Source organism: Protopterus annectens, chromosome 15.part0 (assembly GCF_019279795.1).
Source record: "Protopterus annectens isolate FY-2018-M chromosome 15.part0, PAN1.0, whole genome shotgun sequence".
In the NCBI taxonomy this organism is placed as follows: Eukaryota; Metazoa; Chordata; order Ceratodontiformes; family Protopteridae; genus Protopterus; species Protopterus annectens.
The window spans coordinates 348,165,183-348,184,598 of NC_056749.1; the positions used below are offsets into that span (position 1 = coordinate 348,165,183).

The 19,416-nt window shown below is 43.3% G+C and overlaps 1 protein-coding gene across 3 annotated transcripts in view; it reads left to right on the forward strand.

Moving 5' to 3' along the window:
• The window catches only part of OPHN1 (oligophrenin 1), a 2,670,560-nt gene that overhangs the window by 1,619,908 nt on the left and 1,031,236 nt on the right, over window positions 1-19,416 (forward strand). The window lies entirely within an intron of this gene.

Sequence of the window (19,416 nt, forward strand, 5' to 3'; positions counted from 1 at the left end):
TGGAGTCAGCATTGTCACAGTTTGGAAACAAATTCCCTGCCTACAACAGGAGTTTCTTTGGTGGGCAGAGACATGTTACCAAAACAAGGGACTGTCTTTCACTCTACCCCCTGCCACCCAAACCCTAACTACAGACGCATCAGACTATGCTTGGAGGGCCCAACTGGCGGGGAGATGCATTCAGGGCAAATGGAGCCCAAACCAAATGCATCTGCATATCAACCAGAAAGAGATGCTAGCTGTTCAGAATGCTTTGACAGCCTTCAAGGACTTACTTCACCCAGGGCAACTACTGATAAAGACGGACACCACCACAGTTATGTGGTACATAAACAAGCAGGGGGGATACACATTCCTATCCCCATTGCAGACTAACCATGGCCTTGTGGAACACAGCCTTGACTTAACAAATACATCTTCAAGATCAATTCCTGCCAGTAAAACAAAATACTCTGGCAGATGACCTAAGCAGAAATCTTATGGACCCACACGAATGGAAACTGGATCCACAAATCTTCAGCATTTTAACACAGAAATGGGGGAGCCCAGACATAGATCTATTTGCCTTTCCCCAAAATTATCAGTTGGACAAATTCTGCACAAGAACTCATCACATAAAAGCATGGAAAGTGGATGCCCTACCCTTCAGCTGGAAAAAACTATCAGTCTATGCCTTTCTCCCTCTGCCTCTACTCTCCAAGGTCTTACTAAGTGTCAGACAGGAAAAAACAAAAATGATCCTAGTTGCTCCGGACTGGCCTCGCCAGCACTGGTACCTACTTCTAAGGAATATGTCTCAACTTCCTCCATGGTACTTGCCTCAAATACCTCATCTACTGTCTCAGCAGAACAATCAAATTCTGCACACTCAGCTCCAAACTCTGAATCTTGCAGCATGGCTGATCAATTAATTATTCAAACAACACCTCTCAGTAAATCTGTGATGGATGTCATTTTGGAAGCCAGAAGGCCTAGTACTAGAAAATCTTATGCTGATAAATGGAAGAGATTCTGTGCTTGGAACCAAGCACAAGGAACAGACACAGCAAAGCCCAATATTCCACAAATTTTACTATATTTGACTGAGATGCTGGACAGTGGCCTATCTTTTTCTTCAATAAAAATCCATGCCTCTGCCATCTCAGCTCATTACAACACAGAGCCTCCCCTCTTTTCTCATCCTCTGCTTAAACAGTATCTTAGAGGGGCTAAAAATTTAAGGCCTGCCAGAAGATCGCCAACTCCTGCATGGGACCTCAATTTTGTGCTGGAAAAACTCACCCTACCTCCGTTTGAACCAGCAGCTACTGCGGGTATAAAATTTCTATCTTGGAAAACAGCTTTTCTCTTGGCAGTCGTCACTTCAGCAAGGAGGGTTTTAGAACTACAGGCTTTCATGGCAGTGGAGCCTTTTATTATATTTTACCCAGACAGGGTGTCCCTCAGGACCAATCCTTCTTTTATGCCTAAGGTGGTATCCAGTGTGGCTCTTAACCAGACCATTCACCTGCCAACATTTTACCCAAATCCGCAGAACAAGGGGGAGCGGATTCTGCATTCATTGGACATACACAGACAACTAAGATTGTACTTAAACAGGACCAAATGTCTACGAAAGTCTGAGCAACTACTGGTAGCATTTGCTGCAGGGTCAGAGGGGAAGGCTATATCAAAGCAGACTATTTCTAAGTGGATAAGCCACTGCATTTGTTTCTGCTGCTTGCACCATGGTAAACCTGTGCCCAAGGGGATCAGGTCACATTCCACCAGGGCTGCCTCTACTTCAGCAGCTTTTCTCAGAGGGGTTCCAACCAAAGACATCCTAGAAGCTTCTACTTGGAGCTCTATTCATACCTTCACAAAGCATTATCACTTGCCTCTCTTCTCCAAATCCAGGGCAGGCTTTGCCACTGCAGTTCTGCAGGGCCTTATAGCCGCTCCTAATGCTTTTTAGTTCCATCCTCCCATCCATAGCCTTGGGATTCTACCCAAATGTAATGAATGCAGCAGTGAAACACGAAGAACATATTACAGTTGTGTACACTTACTATAAATGTAGATGTTCAAGTGTATTCACTGTTGCAGTCCAGGTTACCCACCCGCCAGCCCCCTTTCTACACCTTTTCTTTCCTTCACTATACTCAAAAGCCTTTGTGGTGTATTTGCTTTTAGTTGAAGGTAAAGTTTATGTTTCTAAAAGTGCATTTATATATTTACTGTTTATTTATATTTATATATGTGTATATATATATATATATATATATATATATATATATATATATATATATATATTTGCTCCCCATTTGGGGGGCACCTGACATCTCAGGCAAGAAAAACTGAATAAAATGGCATTGGCTGCATGTTTTATACCCCTGACGACCTGACGTCACGGAAGAGGAGACAGCAACTGACGCAGGACCCAAGACTTAGTTATTCAGGCCGACTGAGGGCAACCTGCCAGCAGATTACCCAAATGTAATGACTGCAACAGTGAATACACTCAAACATCTACATTTATGGTAAGTGTACACAACTGTACTTTTCTTCTATCTTATCTTTAAAATCTGCAGCATCTACTCCAAGACCAACAGTTATTGGGTGAGCCTGCATTCTGCCTCTCAGTAGTCATCTTGGGATTAATGTTTCTGTTTTTGTGAGATAAGGAGCATAGGAAACAAAAAAGAAAAAGTCAGCACGCGGAGGCAAACAATGTTTATTCCTTCCCTTATTTCAGACCGATTTATTTTTTGTTTACTAGTTTCCGCATGCCGTGCACCATCATACTTGCTAGCTCTTTTGGAGATAAGGGGCATAGGGACATTATTTCCTGGGGACTACTGATCACCGGAAAGCCTAATAATGGCTTCATAGATGCCAGCATGGAATTTGTGTGTATATTTTGCTTCTGATGAGAAAAACAGCAGAATGCATAGATTCCTGCATATTTCTGATTGGACAGTGAGTGTCTGTACTTCATCTTCCTGATTGGTCTGGTTGCTGTTTAAGGCATGTACCAGGAAAAGGCTACAACAAGCCTACAGACCCTTGTATCATTTGGAATAAGACTGGATTGCCAAACAGGCTGTGGTCTGCTTCACATCTTGGGATTGGTGCTGCTGTTTTGCCTCTGGTGAGAGAAGAAACAAAAGAGCATTGTATCCCAGCAGAGTGAAGCTGTGGTGAGATCAACACTAGTCGTAATTAGGCAGTAGCTATTCAGGTGACTCCCATCTTTTCCTCATTCTTGACAAGCTAATTCTTTCTTTTCAGCAAGTACTACTTGGTTTGCTTCTAACTTCTGAATATCTGCCTAAGTACTTCATCCATAAATCATCAGGCTGTACTTAATTAGTTTCCCTCAGGTGTGTGGCAGTGCTCTTTATAGCCAAAGACACCTTGAGTTGACATTTTTCCTGTAAAAGCACCCTTGAAATTCCACCAATGCCTAGTTGCACACAGGACAACTAGTTTGCAGTGACAAGCACTGCCCCCAGAGTTGCAAACCAGATACTCCTAACATTACTATATATTTTCACTCCAACTGTCTAATCAGTAAAAAAGGATGTGTTGCCGTGGATATGAACTTTCCCCACTATCTCTTTTACCAGCTTGGTAGATATGGGTATCTTGAGGTAATGTAGAAATTGCCTCATGTTTACTAACAGCCAGTTAATTCGCAAACAAACTGGTATGGTATGTGGTAGATGCATTTATACAATGTCACTAGTGGCAAAGCTCTCACATAAAAACACTGCTAATGTCAGTCAGGTTGTCAGTAGTACACACAGTGTTCCCATCACATGCAATTCAAAGCAGACACATAGACTCACATATGCTGAGGCACTTAAATGTAACCTTCTTGATCCCCAAAAATGTTCTAGAAGAAGTACGCATAACAAACACCCTCAGCAGTTCCAAATGCACTCTTTCAAAACAACACCCACATCAACACATATAGCAACATCTCATGGAGCCTATACTTCTAAGCCCATAAGGCAAGTCACCACACAATCCAGCATTCTGGTCATTGGAGACTCCATTGTGTTACATGTTGACATCCCTCTCACCAGGTCGAGTAAGGAGAAAGTCATGGTCTTGCTTATCAGGGACCAGGATCTGCCATATTACACATGGACTCTGTCAGTCTGATACATATATATAAATTTTTTGGCAGTGCCTTAGCCATGTTTTATATTCATTATAGGTTCCTAGGTGACTAGTAGGCTAACTGTCCTGAATGCCGATTTTAAGCTCAGCCAGTAACCCGAGGTCAGAATCGAACCTTGTACGATGAGTCTGTTAGGTAAATACCTTAACCGTTATGCCAAACTCACCCCACTCAGGTCATTGGACCACAAGTACCAGTATACCTCAGTCATGGTCCATGTGGGTGTAAATAACCTAACATGTACCTCCCTACTCTATATGAAGAGAGAGACATAATGGAGATCTCAGAGTATGTGTCCCAGGCTGGTATGAGCCTAGCACTGAGCAGCATTTTACCTTCTCCAAAGATGATGCCACAGTATGAACAAAAGGTAACTGACTTTAATAATTGGCTTTGTTTTTGGTGTCATTCTAAGGGGGTGCAATATTTGTCAGCATGGAAGGAGATGGTCAACAGACCACACTGCTTTGCCAGAGATGGTCAGCACCTGTCCCCTGTAGGCTTTTGAATATTAGCTAAAACACTGTCCTTCCCCATAGTGGCTTTTTAGGCAATTTCAAACTGAAAGTACTCCAACATAGCAAATCAAAACCATGACAATCTAAAGATGTTACTGCTCAATGCTAGGAGTCTGGACAGAAAGCTCCCACTCCCTAGAAGCTCTCTTCACCTTAGCGAAAGCTGATGTCTGCAGTCACTGAGACATGGTTTAAAGCCACGGAAAGCACACCAGCAGTGCAAGATTATAATGCCTTTGACACATTTAGACCAGCTGCTAAACAGACAGGGACTAAAGGTGGTGGTGTCTCGATTTGCATCAAAAATAAATATACCTCAAGGCTGGTCAAGCAGGACATTGTACCTGAGCTTCTCAACATTCAAGTCACCATAGGCAAAATCCAGTACCACTTCTTTGCAAGCTACAAACACCTCTCTAGGACCTAGGAAACCCATACTATGTATTTAAACTTATTGGAAGCCACTCACCATCCAACCCAATACCATGCTCATGGGCAATTTTAATTACCCCACTATTAACTAGGAATCATACGTGGCACCAAATATTCATGCTTAGAGATTTCTGGATTTTGTATACACAAACTCCCTTGGCCAGATTTCAAGACACCAACCGGGGTACAACCATACTGTTTCCGGTACTCTCCAATATGGGAGAGTGCTGCACACTCCCTAATGTGATGATTCTCTGGTAAGGTCAGACCACAAAATGGTCTCCTTTGAAGTAAGAAATAAAACCTGTAACCCCAGCTAACCGTGGAGTATTCAGAAACTACTCCAAGGCTAACTTCCTACTTTTAAGTGATAACCTGGCAACATTTCAGGCCCCCGTAAAGCCTGAGAACACTGCTGCCTACAGAGAACTGTTCACAGAAAATGTATACAAGCATGTTAATAGCTGCATAGAAAAATAAGCAATCGTGGTGGAATCAGAATGTCAGCAGGCACCCAGCAGGATAAAAAAGCAGTCTCATCCAACTAAACAAGCAAATCAGAGGATGAGTGAAGTCTACCAAAGCCAGATTTGAGGTAAATTTGGCTTGTCAGACTAAGGACAACCACAAGGTATTCTTTAGCTATGTCTGCAACCTCAAAGGCAATACACAGCTGTGTGCAGAGCTCATTGTAAATGTAGGCACCTGCATGAAGCCAGAAGATATACCAGCCCTACTGGCCTGCAAATTCAACTCCAACTTTACCCCTCTCTCCACCTCAGCCTTCCCTCAGAAAATGCCATCAAATAAAACTCCCCTGTTATCATCAGGGAACAGGTCCTTAATGCTCTCTCTAAGGCCAAGAACACTGCATCGATGGGCCCAGACAATATCCCAGGATGCCTTCTAAATAGCATGAAACATGACCTATCAGGTCATTAGGAATTGCTGTTTAACTGTAGCCTCCAAACAGGCATCATGCCTCATGAATGGAGAACACCAACAGTCCTCCCTCTGCACAAAGGTGGGCCATGTATAGACCCTGGAAACTACAGACCCATAAGTCTCACTAGTCTCATATGCAAAGCCATGGAAAGAATTATCATGGAAATGATCAATAATGACATAGGAGATCTTCAGACACTGGACCCAACTCAATTTGATTTTTATCAAGAGCAGGTCATGCCTACTCAACTTGGTGAACTTCATTGAGAACTTCACCAAAGCAATGGATGAGGGTAGAATGGTTTACATTGCCTACCTTGACCTGGCAAAGTTATTTGACACAATACCCCACTTAGGCATTGCTGACAAACTTAAGAGGTTAGGTACATACCCTTACTTCACCCAGTGAATAGCCAGCTGGCTCACAGACAGGACCCAGGAAGTTAGAGTTGTGGAATCCACCTTTACAAAGAGGCCAGTCACAAGCAGAGTCCCTCAGGGATAAGACCTAGGACCACTTCTTTTTGATATTTAATTCTCAGACGTCAAGGCCAATGTTAATGGCCTCTGGCTGACTAAATTTGCAGATGATTGCAAATTAGGAACTGTCATTGAATCCCCTAGCAACACAAATGTTCTCCAGGAAGGGCTGACACAAACAGCTTGTGTCAGAGCCATGGACTAAATCTAAATGCCAAGAAATACATAATAGTATCCTTTGGGAAGTCATCCATCCCTGGTAACTATCATATTGACAACACACCCCTAAAAGTGACCCAGTAATCAGGGACTTAAGGACATACACAGACAGTAATCTAGTCTTTGACCGTCACGTGTCTACAGTAATGAGGAAATAATTTTTATGTTGTCTAACTTATAAATAAAGGTGTGGCTTCTTGGTCCAAGGAAGTCATTGTTCTACTATATTCGGCATTCATCAGGTCTGTCATTGAGTACAGTGCCCCCTTTGGTATGTACATAAGCAGGCATATCCAACAACTGGAACACCCACAGAGTTTCATTACTAGAAGAATACAGGGCATAAGTAACATGTCCTATGAGGACTGCCTCAAGGCCCTATCCCCTGTATTCTGTCTCCTACAGCCTGTTGAGGGGAGATCTATACCTGGTATACAAGAAATTGTCAGATCCCACTTTGATGGACCTCCTGCATGTCCACAAAATAAATGTCAGAATTACCCATTCTAAAAAGTTAAACCTTGTCTGTGATAAAAATAGGACCTGTTGGAGAGACAGGTATGTATCCCAGAGACTACCCCTTTTCTGGAACAGGCTCCACATCCATGTGAGACAGAGTTCCTCCCTAACCTAATTCAAGTGTAACTTGGACAATTGGATTGGGAACAAGAAATGTATCCCTGGTTTGGCACATATGTCTCTAATGGACACAGGCAGCCTGTAAATGGTTCATCTACCAGGCTCCTGCCTGTAACTGCTTCACCAACCCAAGCCTCTGCTTACACTTATTAAGGGTACTAGAACTTGTCCAAGATTTGGGATGTATGGCTAGGCTTAAAAAGGCCCTTGTGGTCTTTAGCCTAGTAAATACCTATGAACGTATACATATTTATTTTTATTTAACATTTGTTGACCGGGAAAGTCCAACTAGGGCAGAGTCTATTTTCAGTGGAGGCCTGGGGAGAAACACTCAAGATGCATATCTTTGGAATGTGGGAGAAAACTGGAGTACCCGGAGGAAACCCAAGCGAATGCAGGGAGGACATGCAGTCTCCGCACAGAAAGCACCCAGCCAAGAATCAAACTGGAAAACCTTTTGCTGTGAGGCGACAATGTTAACCACTGCAGCACTGCCACATTACAGACCAGATTATATTAATTTATTTAAACTCCCCTTTCAAGCATACAGACATACTGGAGGCACTTCACATGCATCCCCCATGGTCAGCATCTTGAAAGTGTCATCATATGTATTTTTTTTGTGTGTGAGTGATAGAGTTGCTTTCTGATGTCCTTCATGGATGCATCTGCAGTCATAACAAATGGGTTGTCCTGTCGTCAGGCAGCCCTTCGGTCGGCCGGATTCCAAAGTCTGGGTCCGGCTTCGGCTGATGTCGCACTTCACCCGACGTCATCACTGCTGGTCTTCAGGTATAAAGGCATCAGCCGACGCCATTTTCTTCAGTCTTTCTTGCCGCGTGGCACCCGAAGCAGAAGCTGTTCGCAAGTGCCGGTCGGTCAGATCCAGAGATTACTACTACCGAATACTACTTCGAAGACTTCTAAAAGCTAAGTACCCCGTTGGGGACTCTTTCTTGCCTCAGCCGATGTCAGAAAAAGTCAATAACTGTTTAACTTGTGGGAAATAAATACCTCATAAAGATTTCCACTCTTACTGTTTGCCTTGTTTAGGCCCAGACCACGACGTAGCAGCCTGTTCGGCCTGTGCTTCCTTCAACCGACGAACGCTTAGGCGTCGGTCGGAGTTTGCTGAACAGTTTTTCGGCTCAGATTTTGCGTACATTATGCCGTCGGATCCTCCGACTACCCAAATTGTTAAAAAACGCAAAGAAAAAGACCGACACTCGCGGTCCGCGGTTTCGGCCGAAACCGAGAAAACTGATCAATCTTCAGCCGAATCCATGACTACTACTGAGGCTCCTGCTACCTTACCTGAATCAGCCTCAGAAATTTTGCCTACAACTGTGGTTCCTAGCGACTTATCCGACACCATCCCTTTGGATGTCTCTACCCCAGCACGTGGTGCTGCTAGGCCTTCTGCAGCCATGTCTATTAAGGCCTTTGCAAGGGCTAAAGCAGCCAAATCTGCTAAATCAGTGCCTGTTAAACCCCCCTCAATCAGGCCCACTTCTAGTTCACAAATGCTTACTCTGGCAGAAGATTTAATATCCTTAATTAGGGGATCCCAATCTCACCCAGACAGGGCCTCTCAGCCCCCAGAAAAGAGACCTAGAGCAGAGCCCCCCGAGCCTGTGTCCTCTGATGATTCTGCGGATGACTCAGACATTACAGACCAGCCAGAGGCTCCTTTTTCCAATTATGAAGACTCCGATGATGAAGAATCCATTCCAGCTGCCTCTCCACCAGAGGAATTCTCCTTTGGGGAAACCTTACATGCCATGAGAGAACAATTCCAATGGCAGGGACAGGATTTCTCAGATTCAAGAAAAGGCTTAGGACTTTTCTGCACTTACCACAACATAGGCCCTTAGCTATACCTCCTGTCCTGTCTGTTGTGGACGATGCATTTAATGATGTCTGCACTGCACCTGATTCTTTACCTCCAGCCCCTGCCAAACCAGATAGATTTTACAGGGTGCCAGACACTCATCACCACCTATACAAGGCCCCACTTGCAGACCCGAAACTATATCCCAGGGGCCTAAGGCAGTAGCCTCGACCACAGCAAAACCCTATTCCCTCTGAAAGGGAATCTAGGTCCTTAGAGAGATGGGGAAAAAAGTCTACACCTCTGCTACTCTCTCAGCTAGAGCTTTAAACTGTCAGTTTCACATGATCCAATACCAAGAGTTTATGCTTGATCAGTTAATTAAAAGCTGTCCTCTGATGAATCTTTAGATAAGAAATATGTATTAGAAATGGTGAATAACATCCAACAGGTTAGTAACCATTCCTTAAAATGTGGCTATGATGCACTGGAGGCTTCATTTAGATCAGCCATGACTGGCACAGTGATAAGAAGGCATGCATGGTTGAAAGAACAGGCCTTACCGGATCATGTTAAAGCTAAGCTATTGGATGCTCCTATGGATAAGGCCAGTCTATTTGGGAACCTGCCCAGCAGGTAATGAAGAAAAAGGAAGAGAAGGCATAAACTGTACAAACAGTTAATGATTTCCTACATGTTCAGCCCCGAAGGTGTAGCAGGAACTGGCCTGCCAAAATTGGTCCTTTCCTGACTCCACAAGATCACAAAGGGGCAGGAACAGACGCCTAGGGGCAGAAATCAATCCAGAGGAGGTGCCTACAGAGGACGACAGTGGCAAGGCAATAACCGAGGCACAGACACAACCACTGCCACTGCAACAGGACAATCACAGTGACTTGGTTCTGATTCCGCCTACCAGGGAGCAAATAGCAGCACCATTAGGCGGAAAGTTAGCCTTATTCTCGAAAAATTGGCACTACATCACAAAAGACAAGTGGATTTTGCAAACCATAGACCAAGGCTACCGGTTCCACTTCCACACTTTACCAGTAAAAAGAGGAATGCCAAACCTGCCCCCAAATCAAAGAATAGAAGCCCTGCACCAAATAGCGGAATTAACAAAGATGAGAGCTGTGGAAAGAGTACCAATAACAGAACAGGGCAAAGGATTCTACTCCAGACTCTTCCTAGTACCAAGAAAAGAGAAAAACTGGAGACCTATTCTCGACCTGTCCATCTTAAACACATACATCATTGTCCCAAAATTCAAAATGCTGACCCTACAGCAACTTCTTCCCATGCTGGGCAAGGAGTGTTGGCTGGTAACTCTAGATCTCAAGGAGGCATACCTGCACGTCCCCATTCGACCAAATTGCAGAAGATACCTCAGATTTCTTGCAGGATCAGAGCATTATCAATTCTCAGCATTGCCCTTTGGCTTATCTACTGCGCCCAGAGTATTCACAAAATGCCTGGCATCAGTAATCGCTCACTGCAGAGTACAGGGAATCCAAATTTATCCATACCTGGACGACTGCCTGTTACAAGCGGACATCAAAAGCAAGCTGACAACAGATTTACAAAGGGTCTTTTACTTGCTTCAATCCCTGGGATATACAGTCAATTTACAAAAGTCAAGGCTGATACCATCCCAGACAAGAACTTTCTTGGGCGCGGAATTGGACACAGTAAAACAAATGGCATTCCTAACTGCAGAAAAACAAAAAGAGCTTCCTCTTTACTTCTTGGCATTAACAAAGCAGAACAAACTAACAGCAAGAAAAGTTCTGCAGGCCTTGGGCTTCATGGCATCATGCATAATCTTGGTCCCACATGCCAGACTGCATATGAGAAAGTTACAGTGGTACCTAAAGAATTTATGGTCTCAACACAGGCACAGCTTAGAAACAGAAATACCACTAATCCCATGCTTAAAACAGGAGTTCCTATGGTGGGCTCAGGCATGCCAGTCAAACCCAGGCCTACCCTTCCACAACTTCCAAGCAAGCCAAACCATCACAACGGACGCCTCAGACCTAGGATGGGGGGCACACATGCTGGACAAATGCGTACAAGGACTGTGGACTCAGGAACAGCAGCACCTGCACATAAACCAAAAAGAGATGCTGGCAGTAAAACTGGCAATGCTAAAATTCAGACCATTCCTCAAAGAAGGCCATTTGATGATAAGGACAGACAACACCACAGTCATGTGGTACATCAACAAACAGGGAGGCACTCATTCATACCCCCTATGCAGAATGACTTTGGACCTTTGGAATCTGGCTCTAAGCTACAACATCCAGTTACAGGCAATATTTGTACCCGGAAAAGAGAACACCCTAGCAGACATTTTACGCAGAACCACCTCGGATGCTCACGAATGGATGCTACACCCGGACATCTTCAAGGCCATCACAAAGAAATGGGGAATGCCACAAATCGATCTATTCGCTTCCTCACAAAACCAACAGCTCAAAAAATTCTGCACAAGGACATTCCACCCACTTGCATGGAAGGTGGACTCTCTATCCTTCAGCTGGAAAGGCCTGACAGCATATGCTTTTCCACCCCTTCCCTTGATGCACAAGGTACTACTGAAAATCAAAGAGGAACGTCCAAGGATAATTCTGATAGCTCCGAACTGGCCAAGACAACACTGGTACCCATTGCTGAGGAGCATGTCTCGGGAGAAAATGTGGTCAATACCCCTGATGCCTCTGATGTTAACTCAGAACAACTACAGCATCATGCATCCAAACCTAAAAACCTTGAAACTGACTGCCTGGAACATCACATAGCAGTAACTAACCCAGACCTTTCACAAAGGGTTAAAGACATTATCCTTGAAGCCCGCAGACCTTCAACAAGAAGGAACTATGCAGGAAAATGGAAAAGGTTCGTCATTTGGAGTACTGAAAGAGGAAAAGATGTGTCGAACATAGATATTGCTAACATTCTGGAGTACTTGGCAGAGCTTCTACATACAGGCCTGTCCTATTCCTCCATCAAGATACATGCATCAGCTATCTCATCAGAATACAGCTTTGATCCTCCTGTCTTTTCACATCCTCTACTCAGGCAGTTCCTCAGAGGGATCAAGAATGTAAAACCTCCTAGGAAGCCACCATTACCAGCATGGGACTTGAATTTTGTACTAGAAAAATTGACACTTCCTCCGTTTGAACCAGCAGCAACAGCAGATCTAGAACACCTGTCATGGAAAACTGCTTTCCTACTGGCTATTACTTCAGCAAGGAGGGTTTCGGAACTACAGGCCTTAATGGCAGTGCAACCCTTCCTAATCTTCCATCAAGATAGGGTGTCCATGAGAACTAATCCTACATTTATGCCTAAGGTGGTATCCAGAGTGTCTTTAAACCAGGCAATCCACCTACCTACCTTCTTTCCCAACCCACAAAACAGAGGTGAAAGAATGCTGCATACCTTGGATGTACATAGACAGTTACGCTACTATCTGGACAGAACCAAAAGTAACAGAAAAACTGACCAGCTCTTTGTAGCCTATGCAACAGGAAGGGAAGGAAAAGCAATTTCCAAACAGACAATCTCCAAATGGATAGGAAATTGCATAAGACTCTGTTACTCCTACCATGGAAAACCAGTTCCACAGAACATAAGACCTCATTCTACAAGGGCTACAGCCACTACCACAGCTTTCTTAAGAGGAGTGGCAACCAAGGACATTATTGAGGCGGCTACTTGGACCTCCGTGCATACATTTGCCAAGCATTATAATTTACCTCTATATTCTAGATCCCGAGCAGGGTTTGCCACTGCTGTACTGCAAGGGATCCTGACTACACCATAATTTTTATCCCTCCTCCCCTAGTTTGGCTATGGTATTCTACCCATTTGTTATGACTGCAGATGCATCCATGAAGGACATAGTACAGTTTTGTACCTACCATAAATGTAGATGTCCGAACTGGATAGCATCTGCAGTCAGGATTACCCTCCCTCCTTCCCCTCTGTGGTACTCCTAAGGTATTTACCCTCCTAATAGCTAGCTGGGGGGGGGGAGTCTCTTATGGTGTATTTGTTTGTATATATGTACATACATGTTTATTTTTTGTGTTTGCCTTCTACTATTTTGGAAACATTGGCATTATCCAAAATTTACCTTTCCAAGAGGGCAGTTGGCATCTGGGGCAAGAATCACTGAAGAAAATGGCGTCGGCTGATGCCTTTATACCCGAAGACCAGCAGTGATGACGTCGGGTGAAGTGCGACATCAGCCGAAGCTGGACCCAGACTTTGGAATCCGGCCGACCGAAGGGCTGCCTGACGACAGGACAACCCATTTGTTATGACTGCAGATGCTATCCAGTTCAGACATCTACATTTATGGTAGGTACAAAACTGTACTTTTTACCTGTTCCGTTTTGTTTTCTGATTTAATAAATCAGCTTGACCTGCAGTTTTTATTCTATGTGAGAGATAGACACTTAAATTATCTAGGCTGCACATTTCACATGTTTTTTCATTTGTCAAATTGTTTCCTGAGTAATACTTAAATACATACTGAATTTCTAGGTCCGTGCCTTTTTCTGAAAAGATTTCAAGCCTGCGCGAACTAAAAGCACCTCTGGTGATTTCCTGCTTGTTTTTCCCACCTACGCTCCCCGTTGTTGATGCTGCTTTTTAAAGCTAGTGATTGTAAGCTGCCCACCCCTACTGTAAATAGATCTTAATAAGCTCCTCCCTTTCTACACTGCTGTTGATATCTTGAATTATTTATTTGCCTTTCCTTGTTCTTATATTGAAAAAGTACATTTTGCCTCTCATTGTTTGTTCTACTGATTTACATGCTCTGAATTCATTATCTTGCTAGCTGTTGGATAAAGTAGTGTGTTTTTACACTCTAGCAAGCACTTGTTTTTACATCAAGAGGTCAGTGTGGATATTCCATCTAGCAGAATGGGAGGTAGCTTGGTCTGTGTAGGTTGGGGAAACACTTGAGATTTCTGCATGTAGGCTTATTGCCAGGAGGGCTTATTAATCAACTAATCTTGTTTTTAGTGGCTTTATAAATTCTGTACAATTGATTGGCTCTTGGCTCATTTTTTATAAAGCATAGTACTTCTGTTGAATAATCACACTTTTATAAGCTGTTTAAAGTAGACTGCAGTATCCATATCTTGTAAGTTTGTTTGTGGTAGCATTTCACTCTGGACAATCCTTTACTGTGTTTTTATATTAGTTGGACTTGGATTATTCATCTAGTGGCAGTAGGTGTTTAACTGGGCTATATGAGCTGGGAAGCAGTCAAAGGGTTATAAGAATGTTTTGCACTTCTCCTATATACTGTGACTGTACTTTAGCAGTTTAAAAAATATACTGTCTGCTGCTGCTGCTTTAAGTAGTCAGTTGCACTGTATTGCATTGTATCTGTTAGTTGTAGGGCTGTTGTAGGTACTTTTTGTGGTATTGTTACACTTGTGCTCAAAACTGGCTATTCTACATTGAGGGTATTTTTTTTTTGCACCCTTGTGTCAGAAGTGTACTGGTCTATCCTGTCTGAGCTGGGGATTCTGGTGAAAGGCTTATTGTTTGCTTTCCTGATTGTTAGTTAGCTTAAAACGTGTTCCTCTTTGCTCATATTAAAGCCTCTTGTTTGCATGGTGCTGGTCTTCACACAGCAGTGGTTATCAGTGTCCTGTGTTGATGCAAAAGCCTAGCAGTTCAGTTTTTCCCTACCCTTCCAAGTTTTTCTGCTGCCCTAGGAACAATTAATTTGTGCACTGAGTAATGTTGTGTTATTGAGCAACCTTAGCCTACACAAAGTATAGGTCCCTCTTGTAGTCTCGGAGCTACCAGTACAGTCCTGTCAAATTAACCCATTCCCTTCCCTAATAAAACATACAGTAAGAGTCAGGCAGCTTCCTGTCATCTCTTTGGCCAGCCTGATGGACATGGGCATCCTGAGGCAATATAGCAATTCTCTCATGTATACTGGCAACTACGTAACTCCTGAAACAGATACTTTATGTGAGAGATGTAGTTACACTATGAAATTGGAGGCAAGACTCTCAAATAAGAACAAATCGAATGCCAAACAGGTTGTCAGCACACACACACACACACACACACACACACACACACACACACACACACTTATTAAGGACATGACACATAAACCCACATATGTGGTGGTACTCACTAGTAACTTACCAAAAGATCAGTGGCCTCCCAAACGGAAACCATTTACATGCATAACAATGCAAAAAAACAACCATAACACATAACACACGCACCATTATCTCAACATATAAGCCCATAAGGTGTAGCACCACAAAACCTAATGTATTGATCATAGGTGACTCCATTGCGAAACACATGGATGTTCCCCTCACCAGGCTGGATAAGGAGCAGGTTACTGTTAGCTGCCTGTCAGGTGCCAGGATCCATCAAGTCACTCAAGCACTTAAGTCACTTAACCACAACTATCAGTATGACTCCGTCATAGTCCATGTGGGGGTGAAAGACTTGATACATCCCTCACTGGACTATATGAAAAGAAACATGACTGAGCTCTCAGATTTTGTGTCATAGGCAGGTATGGGCCTAGCTTTAAGCAGCATTCTACCTTCTCCAAGAATGATGCCACAACACAAAAAAAAAATCATTGACTTTAACAATTGGCTTAACTTCTGGTGTTAGTCCAAGGGGATCCAATATCTGTCAGCCTGGGAAGATATGGTCAACAGGCCACACTGCTTTTGGAGAGATGGTCTACACCTGTCTCTTCTAGGCTTTTGCATACTGGCAAAGGCATTAGCCACCCCCTGTTGTGCTGTGTTTTAGGCAGTGTCAAAATAATCAACCTCCCAACATAACAAAGTGCTCTCTAGGTAAACTCAAGGTTACTGCTGCTTAATGTTAGCAATATAAACAAGAAACTGCACTCCCTAGAAGCACTCCTCACTTTGGAAGATGCTGGTGTCTGTACAGTCACTGAAACATGGTTAAAGGCACAGAAAAGCACCCCTGTCTTGCAGGGCTACAATGCCTTCCATACATTTAGACCACAAACTGAGCATGAAAGAACCATCTTTACTAAGGATAAGTACATCTCAAGAGTGGTCAAACAGTATGACTCTCTTTAGCTACTCCATGCCCAATTAACTATAGGAAAAGCCCCCTACCACATCATAGCTAGCTATATGTCCCCAACCATGAAACAGGAAAAGCATGCTGCATAACTTGATTTACTGGAGTCATTTGCCATACAGCCCAACACCTTACTCATGGGTGATTTTAATGATCCTACCATGGACTGGGAAACATACATCACCACAAACATGCTGGCTCAGAGGTTGTTTGAATTTGTCAGTGCAGATGCTCTGGAACAGCTAGTCAGCACACCCATAAGAGACTCCAATAGCCTGGACATAGTACTCACTAACATGGGAGGGCATTGCACACCTCCCCCAACACACACTGTGTGACATCCTCCCTGGTAAGATCGGACCGTAAGTCAGTCTCTTTCAATGCATTTATAAGACCAGATACCCCATCAAGCTCAAAAATGCTTAAGAATTCTTCAAAGACAAATTGCCTCCTATTAAGTGATGGTATAAGAAATTTCAAAGCCCCCTCTAATGCAGATAACACAGACTCCTGTGCAGAGGTGTACACCAATGCCCTATATAACCACTTAAGTAGTTGTATAGAATTGGCTGTTCCTGACAGAATTAAAATCAGGTCTTTCTGAAAAAACAAGCCAACCTGATGGATCCCTAGTTATAGTTGTATAGAATTGGCTGTACCTGACAGAATTAAAATCAGTTCTTTCTGAAAAAACAAACCAGCCTGGTGGATCCCTAGTATAAACAGCCTATACAATAAGAGAAATAAACTAATGTCTGGAACAAGAGGAAATTGGCTCAGCAGAGGAAGAAATCCCACTCTGGCTTAAACAAACAAATCTTCTCAAGTCCACCAAAGTTAATTACGAAGCAAAAATAGCCTCCCTAGCTAAGTTTAATCATAAGGCTTTCTTTAACTACGTCCAAAATCTAAATGGGAATACCCAGCTGTGTGCTGAACTGATTGTGGATGACACCACCCATACTCAACTGGTGGTAATAACCAACCTGCTAGCTGACAGATTTGGTGCAAACTTCACCTCCCTGTCCACTCCAGTCATCCCCCAAAGTGTACGTGCCATCATTCCTCAGCCTGTTATCTCAAGGGAGCAGGTCATCTCATCGTTCTCCAAGGCCAAAAACACGGCGTCAGTGGGACCAGAGAGCAGCCCATGTTGTCTTTTAAACGACTTTAAACATGATTTAGCAGACACACTTGTATCTCTGTATAACCACAGCCTGTGAACCGGCTATGTTCCAGCAGAATGGAGGACAGCAACTGTAATCCCTGTGTGCAAAGGGGGACTATCAACCGACCCTGGGAATTATAGGCCCATAAGCTTGACTAACCTCATCGCAAGTCCATGGAAAGAATCAGCATGGACCTTATTAACAAGGACATAGCTAATCTCCAAACTCTGGACTCCACCAACTTTGGTTTTGTTAAAGGTAGATCATACCTGTTAAACATGGTTAACTTCTTCGAGAAAGTCATGAAGGCCATGTATGAGGGAAAGGCAGTACATACATTTGACAAGGCATTTGACACAATCCCCTACTCAGGTATTATAGAGAAACTCTCCCAATTGGGAATTAACCCCCTCCTTTACTAAATGGGTAGACAACTAGCTCACTGACAGAACACATACTGTCAAAGTGGATGACCCCACCTCTAGCAAAAGACTAGTCACCAGTGGCATACTACAGAGATCTGTGCTGGGCCTCTTACTGTTCAAAATTTATTTCTCAGAAGTTCAGGCAAATTTGAATGACCTATGGTTGATCAAGTTCATTGATGGTTACAAACTGGGAGTAATCACTGAGTCCCCCAACGATGTTAATATATTGTTGACAGGGTTAACGCAGACAAATGATTGATGCCAAAGCCATGGATTAAAGCTAAATGCAAAAGAAAAGCATTATCATTCCCTTTGGGAAAGGTGACATCCTTGCTTAATTACATTATAGACAGCACTCCTCTAAGTGTAGACCCAGTAATAAATGATCTGGGTACTCAGGTTGATGGCAATCTGAACTTTGACCACCACATATTCACATTGGTAAGGAAATCCTTCTATGTGACACACCTTAAAAGTAAAGGCATCACATCTGGATTTAAGGATGTTGTAATTCCATTGTACGTGACCCTCATCAGACCAATAATTGAGTGCAGTGCTCCCTTTTGCATGTACCACACCAGACACCTGCAGCAACTGGGAGAGTCCACAGAGGTTTCTCACTAAGATATTATAAGGTACACAAAACAAGTGTTGAGTGGAAAGACTGAAAGCCCTGTCACTGTTTTTTGTCTCCTACATGTTGCTAATGGGTGACCTGTGCCTAGTTTACAGGGCACGCTCCGACCTGGCCATACTAGAAATGCTGCTCACTCGTAGATCAAACTGCAGGAGGGTTACTCATGCCAGGGATCTTAACCTAGCCTCTGACATGAACTGGTCATGCTGGAGAGAGATAGCTGCATCTCCCAGAGACTGCAACTTCTCTGGAACAAGCTTCCAGTTTAAGTGAAGCAGAGCACCTCCCTGACCATCTTCAGATGCAACCTAGATCCATGGATGGTGACCACAAATTCAGTCCTGGTATGTCGCTGATGTCCCTCCAGGACAGAGGAAGTCAGTATTAACTACCATTGAGCCTTACCTCTGTGAACTTCACAAACCTAGCCACTGACAATTGGGAAACTCAGGATAAATATGGCTTGGTTTGTAAGGGCTCTAGGGCCGTTAGCCTAGTAACCTCTTATGAAGCTAGTAACTGATATTGGAATAAGTTAACTACTTGCTAAACAGATAACCCAATGTATCCACCCACAACAAGAGCAATGCAACTTTTCCCCTGATTGTATATCCACTTACCTTGTTTTCTTTATATATTTTATTCTCTTTTATCAAAGCAGTTAATCATTTTTGCAGTTAAATAAATAATCTAACAAAAGAAGAATGTCACATTAGGATTAAATGTTAGGACTATATCAGAAGGTGCATTTCCATTGTGTCTGTCCACAAAATAAAATAACTTGTGTTTTTTTCATTATATCCATCTCAAGAGAAT